The sequence below is a fragment of the Sciurus carolinensis genome, assembly GCF_902686445.1.
Source record: "Sciurus carolinensis chromosome 14 unlocalized genomic scaffold, mSciCar1.2 SUPER_6_x, whole genome shotgun sequence".
In the NCBI taxonomy this organism is placed as follows: Eukaryota; Metazoa; Chordata; class Mammalia; order Rodentia; family Sciuridae; genus Sciurus; species Sciurus carolinensis.
Window position 1 is genome coordinate 2,245,124 of NW_025920104.1, and position 7,681 is coordinate 2,252,804.

Here is a 7,681-nt window from a genome sequence, read left to right on the forward strand (position 1 = left end):
TATACTTCTTGAGAGGAAAAATAATCTAATGCCTATGATAATGGCTTGCTTAACTTCTCATTCAGAATTTAGAAGATGGTAAGTGAGTGAGATGGTAAAGACTTGACTACCTATAATATCTTGGAGAAGTAGCAAAAGAAATTTTAAAAACTGAGGTACATCAATAAAAACTAATTTTCCATTGAACCCAGAGACACACGTCTTATCTTATGCTACTTTGAAACACATAAATCAAAATCACAATACATCTGGAAGTGTACTTTAGCTAGTATCATGAAGTACATGCCCCAATTTTAAGGTGCAACTGGATTCAAAAGTTACACCTCATTAGGGATATCATAAATGACAGAATTAAAATTCCTGTGAATTTATGTGCTAACATTATATATAGAGAATTTTTTCCAGTTAATGTTAATCTTTAGTTGTTTAAATATTGATTGTCTACTGTATAAATCTTGGCCTTTTTCATACTAAATCAGGATTTCTCAACTTTGTCATTTTGGGTTTTGTATTCTTTGGAGGGCTGTCCCACACACTATAGAAGATTTAACAGCCCCTTTGACCTAATCCACTAAATGCTAATAATGTCTTAAAGGTGTGACAATCAAAAATCCATTTTGACATTACCAAATTGCCCCTGGGCAGCAGAACAGACTACCCTTGAAATCATTCCAATTAGAGCAAAGTCTTTTTCATCTGGGAATTATCTAAAGACATATAAAGTATTCATTTTTATTATTATAGATATTTCAACAGATGCAAGGTATATTTTTTGTTTGTTTTCTATGTATAATTAATTGCTAAAGTGTTAGGCAAATAGAAACCTTTAAATATGTTTTCATACTATTTGTGTAAAACTTCTTACATAGAGAAAGTACTTAATAGGGTTTACTTTTCTATCTCGATCATCATATTCTTTTGAGTGTATTCACAGAAAATCATTGTTTGATATACTCTTCCTTTTCTGTCCAAATGTGTATAATATTCCTCTTAAAAGTAAAAGTTGAAAGGTCAACTTCTCTTGGTACTCCTATATAATTGGAACTAGGAACTTATGACCTAATTTCATCCATCAAGTATTTGGCCAAGTAAACAAACATTGTTTATGATTTTTAAAAACTCATATTATGAAGTGTTTAACAGGATGATAAAAGTATCTTCAACATGTTGAACCAACAGTAAGGCTCTTACCTACAAGTTACATTTGGATCAGGGTTTCTTGAAAGTAGCAGCTCTACAAACTTAAAGATCTGTTCTTCAGAGCCACAAGCAGAACATGCAGTCATCAAAACAGTCTGTTTATGTAAAATAACCAAGCCAGAAAAAGTCCTTGTACTTTAGAAATTATATCTAATTGACTTCCTTACCTTTAAAATATTCTGTATATTTTTTGTACTCTCAAATTCTACAAAATCTCCTGAAATCTCACTCATAAGATTAAGTCACCAAAACATGAGATCAGGGATGGATTCCTTTCCTCTTCATATTATATGTAAAATGCACTTCTTAACTTACTTCCCCTATTCCCTTTCATCAAGACAATGAAGTGGTGAAGCACATGACTCTGCTATATTGCCTGAATATGAACAGTTTTTGGTAGATTAAAATTTTCCTTGTTCAACTTATGATTGGAAAATGAGCTGTACTCTCTGGTTCACTTCTTTACTTCTCACCCATCTGACAGCTCTTGAAATCTATTTTATAACCTCCCTAATAAAACTGATACAACAGCCATATTCATTATTTCCTTTTCAATCCTGGTCTACTTAATCTCTCTAAACTCACACTGTTCCCTGAAACTATTCTTCCCTTAGTTCCTATGATATCAATGGGGAAATGGGTAGACAGAAAAAAAGCAAAACCAATTTCTCAAGTAAGAACCCAGAAATTCAAAAGGTCACTATAGCCATAGTATATATTAGTGGTTCACTACAGACCATAAAATTCTACTCCCAGCTCTGTGACTAAAAACTGTGAGTTCAGTGATGTCTTAATATCTCATTAGATCTAAATTAAAAGTATGAAATTAATACCTACCCACTTTACCTGACTTGGGCTATCAGAAACATAAAAGCATTTATGTGTACAGTCTAAGAAATATGAAAGGTTTTAAAACTGTGAGTATTCCTCCAATTACAAGGAGAAGCAGAAAAAGAAGTTTTTGTGCAGAATATTTTCTATCCTTTCAAAAGTGCCATTCTTACATATATATTTCATTGAGTGATATTCTTAAACAACAAAATGAAAAACCTTTTTAAAAGTGAAACTAAGAGAAATTTTTAAAAATATATAAAAAAAAACAGGGAGGGTTTTACAAATACCTAATGTACATACAAAAAAAATGTGAAAGTTAACTCTAAAATAACACCTATACATTAATCATGAAGTGAATTCAACTACCTATTAAAAACAAGTTAAACCAGGTACACATGTGTATAATCCCAGTGACTTGCAGGTTGAGGCAAGAGGATCTCAAGTTTGAGGTCAACCTTGGAACCTAGGTGACACTTTGTCACAAAATAAAACAATATAAAGGAACAAGGATGTAGCTTAGTGGTAGAGCACTCTGGCTTTAATTTCCAGGACTGCAAAAAAAATAAAAAGTGATTTGCTAAATCAATAAAACAAGCTGGATTTGAAAATATATACTTTTTTTCTTTAAGAACATTCAAAGTACTATTGAGTGGAAATCATTTACTAACAAAAGTAGAAATAAATATATTAAATAAACTACTTTTGAAACAACTTTACATGATATAATTCAATGTTGAGTTTACAATTTCATAAACTGATTTTCAAGTACTTTTTCCAAAAATTCTCAGTCTTTTGATTTTTCAACACATTTTTCTTTAAAAATAGCCAAATCTACTGTAGAAGTTACAAGTACATAACTATATGCTATAAAGAAAACATATCTAGAATCTACCTTTGTGCAAGGAGTTTTTGAATTAGGTTTCTAATTTGATTATGCAGATTATTTATACAATTCAACTAATAGGTTATTTTCCAAACTGCTTTCACTTTTTTCTCCTTGCCTAATTGCTATTTGGGATTAAAAGAATCACAGCAGACATAACCAGTTAAGTTTTCTCAAACATCTTACCCTTGTCAAAGCTTGCATTAGCACCTCTGTCCAAAAGGAGCTGAACCATCTCTACATTGGCAATGCTAGCAGCATACATCAGAGGGGTCCATCCATATCAAAAGCTGGAATGTACACTAATGCCCGTCAACACAAAAACAATCTTTTAAAAGTCCCACCATCAAAAACAAAACAATAACAAAAAAAAATCCCTCACTGCAGTGTGTGTAACATATATACACATAGAGACATACAAAATATAGTTTATTCTATAAGAGGTTTTCTTGGTAATAATGGCCTTAGAAAAATAGTAATATTGTGACTGATAAGCTTGCTAACTTAAGTTTCACTATATGTGTTATGTTCTGAGACTTGATCTGAATATATCAATATAAGTATAAAATACTTTATAGTATAACAGGTTTTTCTATGCCACTTCTTTCTCTTAGGGAACAATTTTTCCTTCTTTGAAACAAAAATATTTTCCTTATTGAGATTAGCAAACTCTACTTAGGTTGAAGAGAGAGGTTGCCATTTAAATCTCTATCTCCTTGTAGAAAAGTTTTTGCCTAAATGTAATGGGTTGTGTTCATTGCCTTACTGTATCCTTAGCAAAAAATTTTGGCAGGCAGAACACAAAGTCAACTAAGATATTTAGAAAGACGGATATATCAACATTGATTGTGTTTTCATTAGAAAAGCAGCACAAGTCTCTTGAAACATGGAGTGCTTGTGAACTCAGAAGACAGTGTTCAGTTGACATTACCCCTTAACTCTCACCAGAATTCAGGAGCTCCTCCACTGAGGAAGTATTTCCAGTGGTCAATGCCTTCTTAAATGTTGCATTCTTTTCTTCTGTAAGCAATGGACTTTTTAATTTCTAAAGAAAGGCAGAAAGTTAACCCCGTGTTAATCCTGTTTCCGTTCCCAGGTTAGGAAACAGTGGCATCTGATGAGGACACAGCTGTCAGGGTCTGGTCCACAGGCACAACTTGTGCAGTGTCCATACCGAAAAGGAGGGGCAAGGACAGGTCTGAACCTGGGCGAGGAGTTGCCTGAGAGACATAGCAGTGCACCGTGAAAACCATATCTGGGGAATGGAAGGAAAAATGAGGGGTTTGCTTCAGCCCAAAAACCTGAACTTGGAAACCCTGGTGAAAAGAGAAACACCCCAAGGAGGTAAGAAGTTTCTGGGTGAGACCACGCCTTGGAAAACCGTACACACAAGACCCCGGCCCTACCTGGGAGAAACGGTGGAGTTACCCGATCTGCCAGCTGTCATACTAGCTCTAGCTACTTTCCTCTCCACCAGACACCACCACACCCTGAGCGGGCCCACTACAGCGTCTGCCACCATGCCCGCACAGCCGCTCTCCCCACACCCTGCACAGTGAGCGTAAGAGGTGCGTGTGCTCAGTGTGCAAGCACAGGGCTGCCCCCTAAGCGTGGCACGGGAACGCTGGGACCTAGGCCTCTGTGCAGGTGCATGGCTGAGTGCATACCTACTTCTCCAAGGCTCCTACTAACCTGAGAGAGCTTGAGGGGTGGCAACCCTGCGTGTCCTCCAGGCTAACAGGCTCCTGACCGGAACTTTTCATTCATTTTAGGTACTCTCCCGCCATCCTTATAGTGTATTTGTGAAGTATTTACTGGGGCAGAAATGCCCGGTTGTGGCAGAAACCGAAAAGACCAGGCTCTCCTGGTGGTCCACCATCCCCTCCATCACCCGTGGCCAGTCGTGCTGCTAACCGTGTGTCCTGGAGTCAGGACTCGCAGTGGTGGAGCAGCATGCATGCTCAAGATGCCATCAGACAGTGTGAGCCAAGAGGAGTCAGGAGGAGGACCCTCAAGGAATTCTTTACACTTGGAGTGATGTCAGAGTTAGACACTTTAGACCATGGGGACACTTGCCTGCTGTGAAATATAGATGTCCCAGAGGAAAACTCAGCCAAGAACTGGGGGTGCAGGGAGCAGTGGGTTCAAGGTGCTAGAAAGACTGCAAAGATTTAACCAAGCCAAGAGGAAGTAAATGATTCAAACCCCAGGATAATGCAGTATGATGGGCTGACTGATCTGGTTCCATGAGAATATTATAGGCCAGACTCTAAGGGAAATGACTAAACAGAATTCATTTTGCTCTGAGACTCTATGTTATGAAAGAAATAAGTTTCTCCCATGGGAACATCCCACCTCTGTACCCATCATCAGTTACTTAGCGTGACATGTTTAATAATATACAATGACAACTCCTATGTAGTAAAAAATTGCTCTCCTTTGATCTCTATTGCTCTTAACCAATGTACCATGTCAACGGTAATTGTGTGGATGTTAGCAACCATTCTTTAGTTTGTACCTAGGCAAGGGTCAGTTTGAACCTCTTCCCCCTCTGTCAATGATCTCATGATGTTAGTTTGTATCATAGCAACAGACACTTATGATTAATGTGATTTTTGGTGTAAGAACCCCTACAACCCTGTGGTCGGGACTGTTCTCCCAATAGCCATTTTTTTGGGGTATTGCATGAGACAGTCAGCCAGCTGGCTTAATAAAGACTCTCAAATTTGGACTTCTCAGTGGTGATCGGTCTGTTCTTAAGTTGTGCCCCATAACAGCAGTCCAAGGACAAGCTCAATTTTCAACATCTGACTTCTAGATGGAATGTTGGTAGCACATTACCTTTGCCACCACAGAAAAGTCGATTCATCAAGAAACAGAGCACATTCATATACCAAGATTATTTAAAAGGGAAGTAGCCATGCACCATTCTTCAAAAAGTGCTGAGCAGAAAATTTTTCCTTGAATATTCTTGGTTACTTATTTACTTCAGAGACTTTCAAAGGTAAGTACTTTTAAGTAAGTTATTTTGGGATCACATTTGTCTTTCTAAATGCATTTATTCAGTGCATGTTATGGATCAGTAGGTATAGCTAGGCCCAGCTAGGTTTGATAAGACAACATTAAAGACAAACCAAGTGGCCTCATGGAGCTCATATTTTAATGAGTAAAAGTATGCAAATAAATGAGACTTTCAGATAGTAAGGGCCCTGAAGGAAATAAATTAGTGTTGCTCAGGTTTTGAAATCAAATCACTTAGGTTGTTTCTGGTGGAATCATTAGTTGCAGCTGTAAGCCCCTGAGCAATTTACTTAGCTTCTATCTCTGTACCAGTTAACTTTTCTGTAAAATGGAGATGCCCATAATGTTCAACAAAAAGAGTTGTCAGGATTAAATTTAAGTAATGGGCTTGAACTATGGCCCATCTCAATGTGAGGTAAATAAATCTTAACTATTATATTGTAAGTTTAGATAAGGTACTTAAAGCCTGAACAGGGTCCAATATGACAAAAAGTTGTTAGTCATAAAACATGGGAGAGTAAAGCTTGACTGACAGTGGAGATGTCTAGGCAAGGCTGTAAGGCAGGAAAAAGTTGAGACCCAGGTACAGAACCATGGTGGATAAATGAGACCCCAAAAGGGCAAAGTTTAAGGATGTATTCACTAACAAATGAAATGAGGGCCCCCTTAAATCTCAGGCACTTTAATCCCTTTCATTGCTTGTAGAATCATTGAGAGGAGAATGGAAAATAAAAGGACTTTTCAGACATTAAGTAAGGAGTTTAGGTTTTACTGTTAAGAGCTTTTTAAAAATGAAATGTTTTTAAATTAAGGAAAGATGTATTCTGAAAAGTGTGTGTGTGTGTGTGTGTATGTATGTGTGTGTTTGTGTGAATTTAAAGATACTCATTTTGGAGATAAGTCTTTTAGTTTGAACAACTGGATAAGTAGTGATATCATTTATTATGATGAGGGAAGACTACAGAATAAATTTGAAGACATAATGAGCATCTCAAAATTAATTCAAAACCAAACAGAGAAGTGTAATTTTCAGGTGGGTGGTTAGAGGTAAGGAGCTTAGGAGAGCCTGTCTTGGAGAGCTGCATTTGGTAGTTATCCACATACAAGTAGTTTTATTAAACCTTGTGGCTTATCCAGCAAGAGCTTTTGTAAATAATGATTAGATTATTCTAGAATTTATATGGAAAATTGAAGGAACTAGAACATTTAAACAGTTCCAAAAAAGAAGAATGAAGTAAGTGGAATCGCTGCACTTGATTTCAAGATTTTCAGGACTTTGCGATATAGATCAATGGAACAGAATGGAGAACCTAGAAATGGCAACATGCAAGTACAGTGTAGCTAATTGGACAAAGATGTGAGATCAAGTTAATGCAGGAATGGTATAGTCATTTCAAAAAGTGGTGCTGGAGCAATTGAATATGCATATGTTAAAAATAAAAAAGAACCTCAACCTAACCTTTTACAATATTAACTTAAATGGGTCATAGATCTACATGAATGTTAATAACTACATTTTTCATAATTGCCAAAAGTAGAAAACAAATCAAATTTTCATCAACCGATGAATGGATAAACAAAATTGTTATAGCCATACCATCTGTATTAGTCTCCTAGAGCCACTGATACATATTATCACAAAATAATGTGGCTTATAAGTCAGATTTTTTTCTCTCATTGTTCTGGAAAGTTGAAGGGAGGGGTTGTCTACAAAATTTATATTGAATTATAATCAATAGGATT